Source organism: Eurypyga helias, unplaced genomic scaffold (genome assembly GCF_000690775.1).
Source record: "Eurypyga helias isolate BGI_N326 unplaced genomic scaffold, ASM69077v1 scaffold15715, whole genome shotgun sequence".
In the NCBI taxonomy this organism is placed as follows: domain Eukaryota; kingdom Metazoa; phylum Chordata; class Aves; order Eurypygiformes; family Eurypygidae; genus Eurypyga; species Eurypyga helias.
The window spans coordinates 67087-84959 of NW_010253509.1; positions in this window are offsets into that span (position 1 = coordinate 67087).

Sequence of the window (17873 nt, forward strand, 5' to 3'; positions counted from 1 at the left end):
TCTGCGGGATGGCTGCTTGCAGGACAATTGAGTTTCTCTTGGCCCTGGCCTGCTGCCTTTGGCAGCGTTTCCCAAATGTAGGCAGCAATGTCCTCGTTTTCTCACTTTGTTTACCCTGCATTGAAACAATTTCTGTTAATGTGAAGAGGCAGAAGCTGCTAGATGCTGATCTTATTCTGCAAAACGAAAATTCGACACTAGTTGGGCATTAGCTTAAAGACTCTTCCAGAAGCAACATCAGTTCAGGGTTAGGAAACCGTTAAAATGTTGTAGCCCATCTCCATACCTCCATGTATGTGCTGTGTGGGAGGAGGGGAAGCAAGCAAATCAACAAACAAGTCATTCCTACAATAAATCTCTCCTGATTGAACTTGAGCGCAGCACAGTGTGCTACAGAAGAATGAATAAACCAATGATAATAACAGAAGCTGATTACATTGTGATGGGCAATAGCAGCAAATAGGCCTTATCTTTCACTGTGAAATAGAAACTCATGGCCAAACAAATAAGTCTAGATTCCCAGAGAGAGCATTTTCAGCAATCTATGGGCAATGACCCTCAAAATTGTGTATTCCAGAAAAATAATTATTTTCAGAAGTGCAGCCTTGGCCCTTAGTGCGGATGAGAATGAGGTATTTGTGTTGCTCAATTGCACATGCAACCCATCATCAAATTTTCATCCCATTGAGAAATGCTGGTGTTCACAATTGGATGCTGATCAGGACCTGGTCACATATTAGCATGTATACTTTCTGCTCTTGCCTTCACCATCTACTCTTCCTTCTTCCTCTTCATTCAGATTAAAATGACTTTTTATAATCAAGAGAATTTTAAATCACCGAAATGGACCTTAACCCTTTGGGGACTTACCTGAATAAGCTGTACTCCCAGAGGTGCGCTTCACGTAAGAGTGCACTCTTTCCTTTCGTATGTGGAGGATGGAGAACAAGGTGGTTTTTCTTTTTCAGGCAATCCCTAAGTTTTGAGCATGCATGTACACTTTTCTACCACTGGAAAAGAAAATATTTTGACAAATACTTGTTTATTTTTGTAGAAGTACAAATATACATGTAAAAAGCCCAGGTGTTATCGGTTGTGAGCTCCCTGCACACATTATTTCAGCCTGAAACCTTACTTTTAGTAAGGTTTAGATTATGCTGAACTGCTAGTTTACTGTTTACTTACTGTTTGAATTTGGTGAGCTCTACTACTCTTGGATTTAAAGAGGTTTAAGTCTGTACTTACAATTAAGCATATTTTGATTTTTTTTTCCTCATAGGTGATTATCTGTCATAATGCTGACTATATTTGTCCTGAAAGAGCTTAAAACTTACCTCTTTGTGTGTCCTATTAAGAAGTCTCTCCTCTCTGCTTTTGCTGCCCTTTTACAAAGTTCATTGAACTTCCACACGTGCAATATGCACTGAGTGCTTTCGTCTATTAATGTAGGACAATTAGTCATGGAACTCATTTCTCCTTTTCATAGACCCCAGCCCCCCACACCAGAGCAGATCGGCATGCAGGTCATGTTTAAGTATGCTTGTGATCCATCAGGTGGGCATTCCCGGCGTGTTTCTGGGGTAAACATCCTTAGAGCACGGCGGATGTCACGCAGAAAAGCAAAGTAAAATGGATGGGTTTAGAGCTTCGTTAGCTGCTGAGAGGCTGGTAGACAGCAGAACAGCAGTGACATAAATCTCAGGAGGATGATGAGATTCCATCTCCCTTCCTCCGTGTGCCCCTGACTGGGTGCGTTGTACCCTCCAGTCCCCACCTGGCAAAGAGGCTGCAGCAGGACCAGCTGGAGGAGTGTGCACACACAGGGAAGGGAAGCTCTCCTACCCCCTGTAGCTACTAAGAATCAATCCAGCAACTAATCAGCATCCATTGTTTTCCAGACAGAAAATTAATTCCATAGGTATAAGCAGGTATCAGCCATTTTCTCTATAGAGTTTTCACTAGAAACATTTTGGCTACAACACTGTGAAATAATTGATTTTCTAGTTAAAAATGTACTCTCCATATCCACTCGACAGTTCAGCTTGGGTGTTCCTTCCCTAGTTTGTAGCACATGCTGAAAAACTACCCTAAATGAGAAGACGGTTATTCGTTGGTAACTGAAGAAATGAAATAATTTATTCTGGCTGAGTGTAATTTGCTTGAAAAGATACAAACAAATTGAAGTGACTCCCAAGGATGTTTTACAACCCCATCAGAAGAAAACATCAAAGAGCACTAATGCCAACATTATGCTCGCATAAATCAGTGTGAAACATTAGTATTGCCATGGATTTTTGTAACCTTTAAAAGTAATATGAAGTATTACCAAGAAATAAAGTAAATCATAGAATCATAGAATGGTTAGGGTTGGAAGGATGCATAAAATATGCATCCCGACCATATTGTGGCAGAAATAATAATTACTGAGGGCTGTCAAAGGTACCTTTCAGCTCTGAAATCTCAAATAAAATCTTTCTCCATGTTAAAAGTGTTAGTAAATAATTGTTGCTGGACTGACGGCTTATTTTGTGCCAGTAATGCTCCCTGTAATCTCCCTCTTATTAGAGATGCTGCATTAACTGCTGTTTAGCAGTGCATACTTATCTTTCTGGCCACAGATTTAGTAGGTGGTGAGTTTGTTTACCCAGTGATAAAGGTTGAACGGAGCACTTTCAGGATCAGCCATGGAGTAACGACATGGGGTGTTTTAGGAATTTTAAGAATGGGAGCAGGGATTGTGATTTCAATGCCTGCACTTAAAGTTGACCGTTTTCTGAAACTCAAATCAAAAATCAGTTGAGCTAGTTTCCATCTAACTGTATTTTTTTATGGCACAGTTTTGGAGCACACCTTTACATTTACTTTAGGGAGAAGAAGAGGGACAATCTCAGGTGAAGTAAGTCTGCCTTCAGTTCTGAGTTTTGCTGCCTTGCTCTTGCCCAAACTTTTAACATTAGCTCCCATTTGTCAAAACTTACCGTTATCCTTCAGTTTTTCCCCATCAGTTTGTTCAGAGCAGACTTCTTCCAAGAAAACCCCTTCTGCCATTTATTCATATTTTATGTAAACACAGAATACAAAATAATTATTAAAGAGAAAATTGTCTGATATGTACATGGAGTTGCCAGCTTATCAAATACATCTTGTTGTTTGTACTAGTAAATATATACTTTAAATCTCTTGAGACACATAAATATATAGAGTTTCAAAATGTAAAACTGCATGATAAAATTCTAAGCAATCAGTACGTATTTATCACAAAGCAATTAAATATCTTGGTTTGTTTGTTCCAAAATTAACTTGGCACATTAATTTAACATGAAAAGAGAGATTTAATGAAATCTTCAGAGAATTAATATCTGCCCTTTGAATAAGTTATCTAAAATGCCATTTTATTATGCAAAGCTGTGTAAAATAAATTGCATTCAAGCAGTGGTTCAGAAAGTAGCTTATCGTAACCTGATGTTCATAAAGAAATGACATAAAAGATCCGGGGATCGCTGCTTTGCTTTCAAGATGGTAAAAATTAAGCAGAAATAGTGTTTCATTTGAAAATAGCTAATTTGACATGGAGATAATTATCTTGGTACTTTGAAATGTGATTAACTCTAATTATAACCAGCAAAAAAACCCTACAGGGAACAATGAAAACAAAATCTAAACGTGGAGGCAGGAGTGCCAACTGTCACGTGTGTGATTCGTGTGACATAGCAGCTCTGCTTTTTGTTTTTCAACAGGGTCCCAGCCCTCTTGCAAAAAACGTGCAACCGTGTCCTTGGAGTAGAAATTCCTATTTGCACCCACGTGCACCCCTCAGCACGAGGGTAGCGTGAGCCGCGTGTGTGTGAAGGGGCTGACTCCTCCAACTCTGAGTGTGCCCGGGCGTGAGCAGCCGCACGCACGCCCACACTGGCGGGCAACTTGGTGTAAATCCAGCATACCCTTGTCCACGGGTAATCACGCTGTACTCCAGCAGTACCAGTGCGTTGATTCCAAGAAGGAGGCGCAGAAAGACTGCTCAAGCAGACTGTTTAGGGGACAGTTTTCCTTTTGCCAAATAAAGAAAAACGCCATTCTCCCAATTTCATTTGGTAATTAATGAGGAGGGGTAGTATGAAATAGCTAATGTTACTCTACATGCATGGAAGTTGTCTTTGGTGTTGGCCTTCCTTTTAAATAACTTAATGCATTGCTCCCTTCACTGCTCTCTTCTGACAGTGACATCCACAAGCAATTCCTCTGTTGTGCTGTGCTTTGGGTTGGCTGTACTTTTTAAGCATTTCCTACTCTTTGTCACAAACCACAGATTTAAACCAGGGATCGTTTTCCTCAGGTGCGGTGACAGATGGGTGCAAACGTACGCGCCAAGAAGAGAAACCAGTGCAGGTTATCTAGCGCTTTTCACGGCGCGGGCAGTTCCTCGGCGCTGCCCCGGGAGAGGAAGCCTGCACATCTGGCTGTTGCTAGCTGCTTACGCATAGCTCACAGAGATTCTACCTTTCTGTTTAAGCCAATGTTCTCATTTTATGGAAAACAGTAAATAGGATTATGGTTTGATAGTGCATTCTATGAAGCTGTGTATCTTTTTTCCAAAGGATCTGACCATTTAGACTATTGGAAGGTAAATGGATTATTAGTCATTTGTGTTATTGGCAGTTTAGGATGCCTATCCGAGTGGCTTTTGAACAGGCAGTGGTGTGCTTTCTGTTACATTTTGGCCTATTATCTCAAAATTGCACCCCGAGATTGGTTTTGTTGAATAATTGCATTCTTCAAGTTATTTTATGTTTGGCATTTTGGTGGTGGTGGTTGTTTGTTTTGGTTTTTTAATGAGTTTGTTAAGGCTTGTTTTGTTTGTTTCAAATGCGTACATAATCTATTCACTGAGGTGTATGTACATAATACTGTAGATCATGTCTTCTAGGCTCTGACCAGCTTGGCTTAGCCCTGTGCTCCAGTGCAATCTGCTGGAGCTCACGAGGAGCCAGAAAGCCTAAACCATTGGGAAGCAAATTATGACTCCAAGTTTGGATTCAAAGCTCACAGCTTTATGATGATGGATGCCTTAATATTTGCAGGTTTAGCCAATTTCTCATGGGAACCTGGCTTTCTAGTATGAGGTTTCCAGACATCTTACACTCCCAGCTTGGTATCTGGCAGTTTAGAAACATTGGATTCCTCACCAGCTGAGCCTCCATATCTTTAGGAATTTGTAAACGCTGATACATCCATGTGTAATTTCCCATGTTAACGAATAACTGCTTGTTTCAATCAAAAATCCAGCAGTAGGCCAAAGCTCCTGAAATGTGGTCTAGCCAGCTCTCCCCCTCCTGCTCTGTCACGTGCTGCACATCTCCTGGAGCTCTGTGAAGGAGGCAGAAGGGAAAAGGGCTCTGGAAGGGAATGCACCAGTAGGAGTGAAGGGAGATGAAAGCTCAGTTAGACAAAGTTAGCTCTGTAAGTCCTTTAAGATGAGATCAGGAGTTTTCTTCATAAGGGGGGAGAAGCAATCAGCAATGACCAGGAGGGATGTTGGGATGGGCCTAGGAAGAGGACCTGTACAGTGGTGTGTGACCAGACCTAACGAAGGAAAGGATAACGACATCAGGGAGCAGATTAGACTCATGGCCAGAGCCAACTGAGTTGCACAAAGGTAAAACCGGGCTGCTAAATTCCTCAGTTGCCACCTGGAAGGAAGCTGGATATTAAATCCCAATATCTGGTCATACCTACTAGTTGTTGAGGAATCATCAATCATAGCAGTTTTGAAATTAACACAGAAGGAAATTGTGGCTTGGGAATAGCTCTTCTCCAGTGAGAGCATTTCTGTTGCTTAGTCGGGGTGAGCTGGGTGTACTCAAATGACAGCCTTTCCTAGACCTTCTCTGCAGGGCTAGGCTGCTTCCCGATGAGTTAGGTATGGAAAAGCTCTAAAAAAATCTTAATGCCTTTTTCTTCTATTAAACTGATATCGTTGTTTCTGGGTATAAGGCAAACAAAAGTAATTTTAAAACTGTAGTTTACTTGTTTGTACATGGTAAATCCATGCTAAACGGAGATGGATTAATTAGGTAGACTGTTACCTGATTCCATATTCCTCTTTAATTTTATATAGTTGCACTGAACTGGGACATCTCTCTCAAATGCTCCAGTTTATATAACTCGGCTTACCATTTCTGTGTTCTTGTTGAGGAACAGTCTCATTTGCCTCTTTTTCTTTTTTTTTTTTTTTGGTAATACAAGCAACATCCTTTCTCATTTAGTTTTAGTTTTAATCCAAAAAGAAAAAAATTGGTACTGTAGGAAAGAAGATGGCATTGCAATAGCTGGGAATGGAATGCAGGCTGGAAAAAGTGTAAGGCACAATATTTGTACTTAGACATCAGGGAAAGTCTGAATATTTTGGATATCAGGTGGAATGTCTGAATGATCCTGGCAGGTTCTGTGGTGTTGAAGCATTACGGAGAAGCTAAGGGAGCTTACAAGCTAGCCTAGTATCTTCCTGCCCTTGGGCTGAAAGTTCTCTGGGTTGTACAGAGCGCTTTTGAGCATGCATAACTAATTTAAGTTGCCATGTGCTCATGCAACAATAGCCTTTCTCCACTTTGTGTTCTGCTCCGTGTCGTTTGTACCTTCTGATGTATCCCACAGTGACAACTTTTAGTTTCCCAAGAGAACCCTACTGAAGCTTAGCGAAGGACACGAATCGCCTGCCAGCACGACACCGGGGAGCTGCACACCGAAAATTCTCCCAGGCAGGGAGATGTCTTTTTATTTTAATTACTGGTTGAAGTTCCTTAGACAGGCTGATACATAACAATCGTGCTCACTGGCTTTCCTGTTTGGTATTTAATATGGCATGGAAAAAGTTAGTGCTCCAGTTATCCCATTTTCAGGGCAGTGTGGGGGTCTGCCTGTCTCTCATTAGCTTTCACTTCATACTGCCCTGCTTCATTCTGGGTACTGACTCACTTGCTTCCAGCACAGTTCTGCAGCAGCTTTCCAAACCCTCCAGCACGGGGCTGATGGGGAGCAGCAAGGAACTGTGTGCCTCCCTTGTCAGCTCCCCTCCAGCACGGAATCCACCCGTTGTGCTCAGGGGGCATTTGGGGCTGGCACGCCAAAGACCTTTAAACATTATCTGCATAGCTACTCTTTGTTTCCTCTCCTTGTTTTCCCTGTTACTGTTTTCTTCATTTTTATCTTTTTCATATTTTCTTTCTGAGAGCAAATCCAGTCGAGGATTTGCAGACGGCGAGCTGGTGATCCCAGGGCTGAGCGTGCTACCAGAGCAATGTGCCGTGCTGCTACTGCATATAGAAACTGTGGTGCATCTACAAAAAAGCACCAGGCCCCTCGGTTCTGTCCTCGTATTTCATATTCTGTCTGTGAACTAGGGCAGGGGATGCTGTGTTTCTAACCTACTTTGTTATTCTCTTCAGTAGGTCTAATATTTGCAGAAATGCTCAATTAGAGATAAATCTCTCCTAATTCCTTTGGATTTCATTGTAATAGTGTTAATCATGATGAATTCTTTCAGTATTTAAGAAAATCAATTGTCAAATAGCTGTTATGGGGAATTATACATTGTGGTTAGTCATCAGTTGGGCATTATGGCTTTATTTGACAACTACGTTATTAAAACATACAGTAATTTGCTTTTATTATAATCTATCAAAAAGCCAACACAAGTTTCAAAAACAATGTGAGCTTTGGAATTATAATTAGAGTGTGTTTTATTAGTAATTGTTTTACAAAGCAATGTTACTGTTCAGAATTAATTATTCTGTGTGAAGGAAATTCAATTAATATATTATTTACTGGAACCCAGATAGCTTACCTATTTTTTTCATAAATGAAGAACAATAACTATATTAACAACATCTAAATAAGTAGATAATCATTCTAAGGTAAATAGGCTTGATGAAATAATGAATGGCTTAAAGAATACTTTATTTTCAAAACAGTGGACCCGTTCCTACAAACTTGTATTACCAGGTGAAGTCTTGTTCCCACTTAATCTAGAGCCTAGTGCTGTACTGCAGGATTGGTCCAAAGTTTATTCCTGCATTTTCATAAGCAACTTCTGTAATACATTGACCTAACTTCGCTGATTCTGTAATTAAATGGTGCATCAGAATGTAACATTAGCAACAAATGTTATTAAGCAAATGAGTGCATTATTTTTGAGCCACTTTGATTAAAGGCTGTAGGTTGGCTATAGTTGTGACAGCCTCTGTTTATAAAGGAGTGCTTTGAAGACATTAAAGTAAACCGAGGTGGATACAAGCTGATCTCATTACTGCAGTTAAAAATTTGAAGAATTTGGAGAGGTGTGGGATATTTTGGCTATCGTTACCTGTGGTACTTGGGGTAGCCGGGATCAGAAGACTAGCCAAAGAGCCCAGTAAAACTGAGTTGATGCAAACCCAAACAGCATCCTATGCTGATATTCTTCCTAGCTGTTGCTTGTGTCAGAGATCATCCTTATCTTGCCCAGAGATATTTATTGACCATAGTTTTCATTACAGAGCAGCCAAGTACCAATAATCTAAAATATATGCAAGTTTTAAAAGTCTATATTCAAGTTTGAAACCTTTTTGCTTATGAGGAATGTTCTTACCGGCCTTTTCCTGTCTCATTTGGGAGATGAAATGCGAGCTGTGTATTTGCTTGGGAATTGGCTGGGCTCTGAGGGAGCCGTTAGAGTTGCTATTCAAACCCCTGGATGCAGCGCATTTTAGAATTATTGTGGTGTTCTATTCAGGGAGTATTGTAGTGTAGGAGGTGCAACGTGAAATCAGTCCGCATAAACCTTGTCTCTATAAACATTTTTACGCTGAGATCTCTACAGCAATAACAGTAACAATAACATTACTGGTACCTGTCACCCACTACCGATGGGCACTTTATTCAAAGAGCCCTGCATAAATCTGAAGAAGTCTTGCTTCATCGCAGACACCATAAAATGAACGGCAGGTTACTGCCACTGAGAACCATAATTACCAGTGCCCCTGAGCTCCTTGCTCTCCTCAGAGCATCAGGAATACCGTGTGGGGTCACGGCTGGCCCACCCTATCCACACCATCAACCACTCGCAAATTCCTTTGGAAAGAGCACAAGGAACGTGCGAGACTAGAGCTGTCCTTCCTCTGGGTTTGCAGTCCCAGTGTCCAGCAGTCGTCTGCTGTAGGCTTTTCCCGAACCAGAGGCTGAGCCTGGAGCATGGTGTGCAAAGCCGCAGCTGGAATTTTCTGTTCCCCTTCTTAAACCACCTGTATTGTTCTGCCTTCCCCACATTCTGAGGCAATGATAGAGTGTGTAATCCGTATTTCCTTCCTTTTCCTTTACTTTTGTTGTTTGATGATTTCTCTGCATGCTTTTTATTCCTTCTTTGCCCTCATATTTGTTGTTAATTTGGGAGGCGATCTAGATCGTGTATGGGGAAGATTTAAGCGGTAGCTGAACCATGTCTGTGCTACGGCAGATGTGCATCATCCTGAAACCAGGAATCATAGAATCACAGAATGGTTTGGGTTGGAAGGGCCTTTAAAGCCCATCCAGTTCCAACCCCCCTGCCATGGGCAGGGACCCCTTCCACTAGACCAGGTTGCTCCAAGCCTCATCCAGCCTGGCCTTGGACACTTCCAGGGATGGGGCATCCACAGCTTCTCTGGGCAACCTGTCCCAGTGCCTCACCACCCTCTCTGTGAAGAATTTCTTCCTGATATCTAATCTAAACCTCCCTGATTTCAATTTATACCCGTTACCCCTTGTCCTGTCACTACAGGCTCTGGTAAAAAGTCCCCCCCAGCTTCCTTGGAGCCCCTTCAGATACTGGAAAGCTGCAATGAGGTCTCCTCGGAGCCTCCTCTTCTCCAGGCTGAACAAACCCAGCTCTCGCAGCCTTTTGTCATAGGAGAGGTGCTCCAGCCCTCTGATCATCTTCGTGGCCTCCTCTGGACTCGCTCCAAGTGGTCAATATCCTTCTGATGTTGAGGGCTCCACAGCTGGACGCAGCACTCCAGGTGGGGTCTCACCAGAGCAGAGTAGAGGGGCAGAATCACCTCCCTCGACCTGCTGGCCACACTTCTCTGGATACAGCCCAGGATACGGTTGGCCTTCTGGGCTGCCAGCGCACACGGCCGGCTCATGTTCAGGTTTTTATCAACCAGAGCAGTGAGCCAGGTTCCTGTGCAATCGCAGAGCTGTAAAATGCTTCCTGAGCTTCTTTCCACCCACTTATTCCCCTTTTTTGTGGGGGGAGACTCACGCAGTTACAATTTAGAAGCTGAGAAGGGGGAAGGTGTTAAATACAATGCAGGCAGAAGATGCAGACATATGTCCTTAAGATTTCTGTCAGTGACTCTTCTTGCTATGCTGCTCTCCTCTGATTTGTACTGCATGAAACATGAGTTTAAAAGAATTTAAACTTGGGACAATCACTAATCAAATGTATGGGCCCAGTGGGAGGTTGGTGCGAGTCTATGAAGAATCTCCAGAACATATGAAACACTCTGGCCTGTTTATTGAGCTGGCTAGTGGTGGGCTACGTCACCCTGTAGTTTTTCCAGCTACCCATGCTGTTCTGAAGGTAATTGTATTCCCGGTGTTGCCATTCCTTATCAGACGGTGTCATTCTGCTGGGGTTAAAATGGTCATGGGGGAAAGAACAAGAGCTTCGCTGCAGTACCTAGGTCTGTGTCCAAACAGTGGGTCTCTCACACCTAAATTACCTTCCACAGCCAAAAGAAAATGTGGCTTTAAACCAACACGTCTGAAGATGTTACGTAATGTATGAGTACAACCATTTGGCAGAATGAGCCGGCTGTAGCAAAGATGAGTGCATAAATGGAAGAGAAATAAATTAGGTCACACTTAGAGGGGTTTCTGTGGTTTCACTGAAGGACAATACGGGGGAGTCAGAGATTGGAGACGAGTGAGTGACAGGCTCATCTTGGCCTAAATAGAATATGAACCAAGAAAACACTGAGACTTATGTTCTCACAGAGTGAGTTGGAAGGACTTTATCAAACACTGCAATTAGTTGTCAAAAACATCCCGAAGCCATGACTTTCGTGTGTAGTTTAAAGACTTCAAAGCAGTGTGTCATTCAGAAAATACACACTGCGGTGCAACTGGGATGCAGCTTAGAAGATAATGGTAATAGCAGTCTTTAAGATCCTTAGATGAAAGTGTTTTCATAAACATTAGTTAAATGAGTTGCTAAAGATAATTCCAGTCAAGGACTTCAGTATTATTTAATTGTGGCAATTTATTTCAAGATGGAAATATCAACAGATAAATGCAGATGTTTCCAAAAGCTGCACAGGAAACAAGAAGGGCTTTGCAGTTAAGTCTGAAGAATGTAAGATAGAGACCAAACATGTGCAATGTTTGGATTATTTCTTTTTTTCTCTGAGGAAGAACAAACTGATACTGACAAAACTCCAGAAGAAAATGGAGAAAACTGTTTCGTATTGTCCAAACAAATAAAAATCAGCTAAGAAACATTCCCTTAAAGCTCACTTGGGTAAAGGCAGTGAAAAAGCAGCACACAAGAAGCTGCCAAAAATGTTAATAGATTATATCTCACCTGGGAGAAACATACTGATTATAGACTACCGATGAATGAAGGACAGATAAAAACCCCTGAATCAGGCAATATTGCTGCCTCTGAGCTTTGTGGAAGGTAAATGGAAGAGAAAATGGCTTAAACATTACAAACATGATGGGAAGAAATGCAGTCACAGATTAGAAGAGATTTTTCTTTGTAGGCTGGTAAATCTTCTGCACCGAAGGCACAGAGGCTGTGACTCTGGCCGGGCTGTATGCAGTGGGACCTCAGCAACCAGGACATTGTAAGTGATTACTCTTCATGGTGCGTTTATTTTGCCGCTTAAGACTGAAGCCCCACAGCACGATTCAGTTTAGTGCATAAAATGAGACAGATGTAGGCTACCATTGTACCTGTAGGATGAAATACCTACTCCTGTGGGCTATATGCTTTGATTGCAACAACCTGTTTCACGCTGATTCCAGATCTCCTCGGAGAAATTTATGCTTGCTTTGTAGAAAAATACTGGATTAATTAAGATAATGATTATGTCTAGACTGATGGACATAAAGGCTGCCAAATCCATAACCACAAGCTAGACTCCATGATTTTATTCCTAATCTCCCAGATGTCTTTGAACCTACCCGGTTGATCAATTCTTGTGTTTTTCACTGGGGTTACGAGTGCAACCAAAGCGAAGGACCCAGAGGCTGTGAGTGCCCTGACACTGGAGCGCACGTGGAGTGTCACTCCTGCCTACCAGAGAAGCTGCTGGGTGTGATACCTGCTGTGGAGCAGGTGACCTGCTGGCCTAAGTGGAAGTATGTTTGAACTGCACTGAAAAGGTAGAGAGGAGAAAAAAATTGGACAATAAATCGCACTGGCAATGGCAACCTTTAGTGACCTCAGTGGAGCAGGCTAGAGATGGCAAGAAAGTCAGGCTGAAAAGGGGTGATGATTTATAGACTGCATGCATGTAAGAACGGCCCATATCTATTGATATGAATTGTGAAGACAGATTGTCTGTCAGAATAGGAACCTGTCTTCAAAAACAAATGTTTCTGAGAAATGATTGGCACAAGGTGAGATCTTGTCACATTCAATTAAATGAAATGATCATGAACAACTCTTCCAGTGGGTTAAGAAAAGTGAGCAGGACGAGCTGAGTGGCACTGTCATTATGGCCAAAAAAACCAACTATTGGGTGAATGTCCAACATTCCAAAAGCTGATACAGAAAATACCCTAGAAAAGATTAAATCATTACATTCTAAGAGTCTGGCACATACTCATTTGCATAAACAAATATGAATGTGTATAGGTAGGCTTTTTCTTTTCTCATACCATAATGCAGGAGCTTGACTGTCAGACATACAATGTCAGATATGTCGTAGGAGCTAACAGCAATGATTTATTCAGAAGCAACACAAATGCTTTGAAGCAGTTATTCATCTTTCTAATCAGTGTCAAGTACAGTGGCTTAGAGAGAGACACCTTTGTTTTGTACTGTCATCTGAAGCAGAGGTATTAAAAGAACTGTAGAGAAGAGTAAATAGTGGCTTCTGCTTGTGGAAATACTGAAGGCCAAATAAAACCATCTAAATCAAAGCATATTACAAGTGTAAAAGAAAATCATATTGACCGAAATATGCAGTCTTTTTATCAGGCAGTCAAAATTGATGTTGTTATAGGGAAAGAATAATTGCTGGGTCCAAATTTGTCATGCTGCTACAGGTATTTCAGTGGGAAATCTATGAGCCACAACTTGTTGTGTGTATTTAATTCTAGCTTGCACAAAACTTTGATATACTTCGGGCCTTTGGGATACGTGCAATTCCAGGCAAACTGCTAGAAATGTTGCTGAAACTCCTGATAGATATTTCAGGACTTAATTCAAAATTACAGTTCAGTTGGAACTGAAAATAGAGGGAAAAACCCATCTGCAGCCAGTCAGAGCTGACAGGCTGTTGTGTATGTAGGGGTGACGTCCTGCAGGTGACTGATACCTGAAATGCTCTGTCACACTCCTTGCAGTCCACATGGAGAGCCCTGTTTTTTTCAAATAGCAACATTACCTGAGTGGTGCCGTCATATACCTGAGTTATGCACAACAGCTATGGTTACAGAATAAACTGCTTGGTATCCTCCTCCTCCTCCTGGCCTGAACACAGGCTCATGAAAAGCCCCAGTACTGTGAGCCCATGAGATAAAACTTCGCTCATTTGGCTGCTTTTTCCTATTCCTTTAACTTCTCCAAATGTAGACCAGGGAGGATAATTCCTGTACACACGCAGTCTGTCCTCTCAGGACATTTATTCAAACAGTTCACATTACGTTTTTAAGTACCCTTTTTTAACCATTAAATCTCCATACACACAAAATTTCCTAGACCTGCTAGGAAATTATGCATTTCTCAATGGTAGTTTTGATCATCCCAGGGCTGTGCAAACCAACAGATCTCTGCAGGAAGCCAGCACCTTTTAGTTGTGATAGGAATTAGAGGCTGACATGTATTGAAATTACTTGCAAATTAGATGACTGCTAACGGAGGAAAATTTGGCGTTCTGTTACATGGTGGGAGTACGCCAATTCTGTCTGACACGACTATTACCATAGAACCACGGAATGGTTTAGGTTGGAAGGGATCTTAAAGACCATCCAGTTCCAACCCCCCTGCCATGGGCAGGGACACCTTCAACTAGACCAGGTTGCTCAAAGCTTCATCCAGCCTGGCCTTAGAAGTCTGTGCGTAATTTTCTGCAAGCAATCTGCCATATTGGTCATATTTAATGTAGAATTTTTTCCTAAGATAACTCAGATTACAGACTCACGCTAAGTCCTGAAGCAAGACCAGCTTCTTATCTCAGCTCTGCCCCGAGGTGTGTAACTTCTGTTTAGCATGGGAGAAGACAAAGCCATAGTGCAGTTGCCGGTCATGTAACTGGCTGACAAAAGACATCGGCCATCAGTACTACATGGTATCATTAAACGTGGAAGTTATCTTCCCCTACTAATTCTACTGCTGTCTATAGACAGAAGAGACCATCTCCCATGTCTCACATTTTTGGCTCCTATAAAAGCTAGGTAAAACAGTAACACATGCATCTCTAATGTGGTTTAATTCCAGAATTGCTTATTTTAAATTTCTAGTGCTGAAAAAAAAAAAAAGTGCATGCAGTAAGCAATATAGTACATTACATTTTGAACGTGCATTGCGAGTGCAAGGCAATGTCGTAGTTAATGCCTTGAGGGTATAAAAATGTTACAATGCTAAATAGTTCACAAAGAAAATATATCACAGTTGTGACCCAAACTGGTTGCTAATTGTGTTAGGACAATAAATGCCAACAGTTCTGTGTTTTCTTTAAAGCAGCCAAATTATAATCTCTTGAATTTCATCAGGTGCCAGTCATAGTTGATGCAGGAAGTTAAACAGTGTAAGAACAACTCTCATGGGTCAGACAAAAAGTCCATATAGCTCAGTATTCTACCTCTAGCAGTGGGTATAAGCAGATACCAAGGAAAGAATGCGAGAATAAAGCATGCATTCAGTGATACTTCTCTCTAATCTTCTCCCTGTCTTGCAACTTCCTGACCAAAGGAATGTTTTGTAATCAGGTTTTTTTCTTCTGTTGGTTTGTCCAGTCCCTCAGCATGAGGATTCCTCAGTGTACCCTAATTCCTGTATCAAGAATCCCGTTCAAGTCAACGTTATATTTTATCCCCACAGATTTTAATCTTCAAAAGTAAAATATGGTGCAAGAAAAATGTTACAAATCATCCATTCTTCTGTTTCCATAGATTCAGAGGTGTACAGCTGGAAGCCCCTGCGGGTGGTCCCCAGAGCCCCCTCTCCCTGAGCTGCTGCTGTGGCAAGAGTTTGTCATGGTTTCCAGTGCGGACTTTCCACATCTCTTTTCAGACATCCAATCTTGAACTATTCTTAACTGTTAAATATTCTACAGTTGGAAACTGTAGAAAGACTCCTTTTCCTCCCCACAAAGTCTCAATTAAATCTCTTTGCTTCTAATTCAAGCCTATTATTTCCTATACCCAAATGTTGTAGAGAATAGTTCACGCTTCTCTATTTATATTTTTGGTTTGAAATAGTTTTAAGTGTTGTTGTGTCTTCTCCATGTTATCCAACTGTTCCCACCTGTATTTAGTCACATGTAGCTTCAAGAACAGTTGTTGCAGTACTCTGGATACTGCTCTAGTTAGGCCACAGTTTTCTTTAAATAAAGCTCTTTAAATACACATCATCTTCCGGTAATGCTTTACCAGTGAAGAAGTAGGACAGGTTTCCGCATCTCCCATAGAAGCCTCCGTCCCAACAGGATATATGTCGAAATTATTTTTTATTCTAATCCTTCTTCCATCACTGCTTGCAGCTCTACCCAGTTTGCCACCCTATGTAAGTTTTACACGGCACATTCTCTCTTCTGACGTCTGGTCTCGCAGAACTCACAGCACACCTCGCTGCTAGAACCGGGTAGTTGGCAGTTCCTCTGTGCTTGAAGCAGCTGTCCTCCACGATGCTCCCACTTCTGCCAGGTTTCTTAGTAGACGTGAGACTGTCTTCTGAGAGGGTGTGAAAAGCTTACTTGAAAGTTCAATAGCTGCTGCTAATACCCCTGTTTCCAAGGCCTGTTATCCTGTTAGAGCAGCAAATGTGATTGCATTGACACGATCTGTTCTTGATAAATCCACAGGGGTTATTACTTATTACCTTATAGTACTCCAGCTGCTTACAAATAGGATTATAGCTTTATTTTCTATTTTCACATGCACAGAATCTGAATTAAGGCTTTACTAAATTGAAGCATCACTAATTTTGAAAATTTAGTATTAATACAACTGTTCACCTAAGGGACTGCGTTATGTGTGGTGTGTCACAGCTGTTGTCCTCCAATCCATTACGTGTGGTGTCACAGCTGTTGTCCTCCAATCCCTACATAAATTTTCTGAATACAAGTGAGCCTCGTTGAAGTCCTCAGTGTCCCCTTTTCCTCCTCCCTTTGCAAACACTATCAACCAGTAGGTACGAGGATGAGCAAATTGCACCTGGCTGTGCCACTTCTATACACCCAGGGTTTGATAACATGCACCTCAAGGCAAGTGCATCAGCAGTGGCTGGGGAGATGGACGTGTGACCAAACTGTTTTCTAGAACCACACTCCTCTTGATGCCATTTCTGTGTTCACTAGAAGGATTTTATCAGTTTTGTTTAACTTCTCAGTTAGAGCTGAGTGTTCTGCTAGATATATGGAAAATGAAAATTTTCCCTTTAAAACACAAATATCTAAGGCTAAGTGAAGTTACATACAGCTGCTGGTTAATGTTTCTTAGTTACTGCCCGTGTTTCTCGCAGCATGGGCTCTCCTAGAACCCACCACACAGACGCTGGCCAGCTGCTGGGGATGCTCAGTCAGAGTCAAAGCGTGACGTTAATGGACACCCCCAGCTCCAAGTGTCCAGCCAAACCTGGCTTCCTCAGTAGTCAGTGGAAGACTCTTCCTGGAGGGCTTTGTGATATCTAAGTCAGACTTCGGATCTCTGTGTCTTTCTGTAGGATTAGCCTTTAAATTCATCTGGCAGAATCAGGTGCCTCAGCTGAACCATAGCCACATTCCAAATTCTGATCCTGTTGTAATATGGACAACACATCATTTTCCGTACTTGTCTACTTGCCTCAACTGCAAAAACTTAGTGTTGTCTGAATCCATTTGAAAGGGAAAAGGAGAAAGCAATCTAAATAGGTTTTTTTTTTTTTTCTTTCATGAGGCACAAAGAAAACTATAGGTTAGAATTAATATTTGCAGGCACCATGGGATGTGGGTTGTTCCCAAAACAGGCTGGACTGGACACAATGGTTTTAGATTGTCACTGACTGCTTTGTCCACATACTGAGGTGGAGTCTCTGAAATGGATGACACGTATAGCAAAGCTGGTGTCAGACAGAATTCTGGCTCAGTATATCCAGAGATACTATGTCAGGCCTCATTGTAGTCTCTGGATAATATGGCTTAATTCTAGGAACCTGTTGGAGTTCTTTATTTTACTGTTGTATTAGTGAATAAGCTTATACTACTTGCATCTTGAAAATTTTCTGATGGACATTTCTGTAGCTACAGGAACTAAAGCTGGGAAGGTCTGTAGGCTCCAGTTTATCACCAAAGATGTTTGGGTTTGATAGCAGCTTGGATTAGGGTAACTGAACGACAAGGTATTCTGCAGCGTAAAGATTTCAGAAATACCAGATCCAGGGTGTTCCCTGTGGTCCTGGCGCAGCTTGTCTGCATCCTGGCTGACTCGCC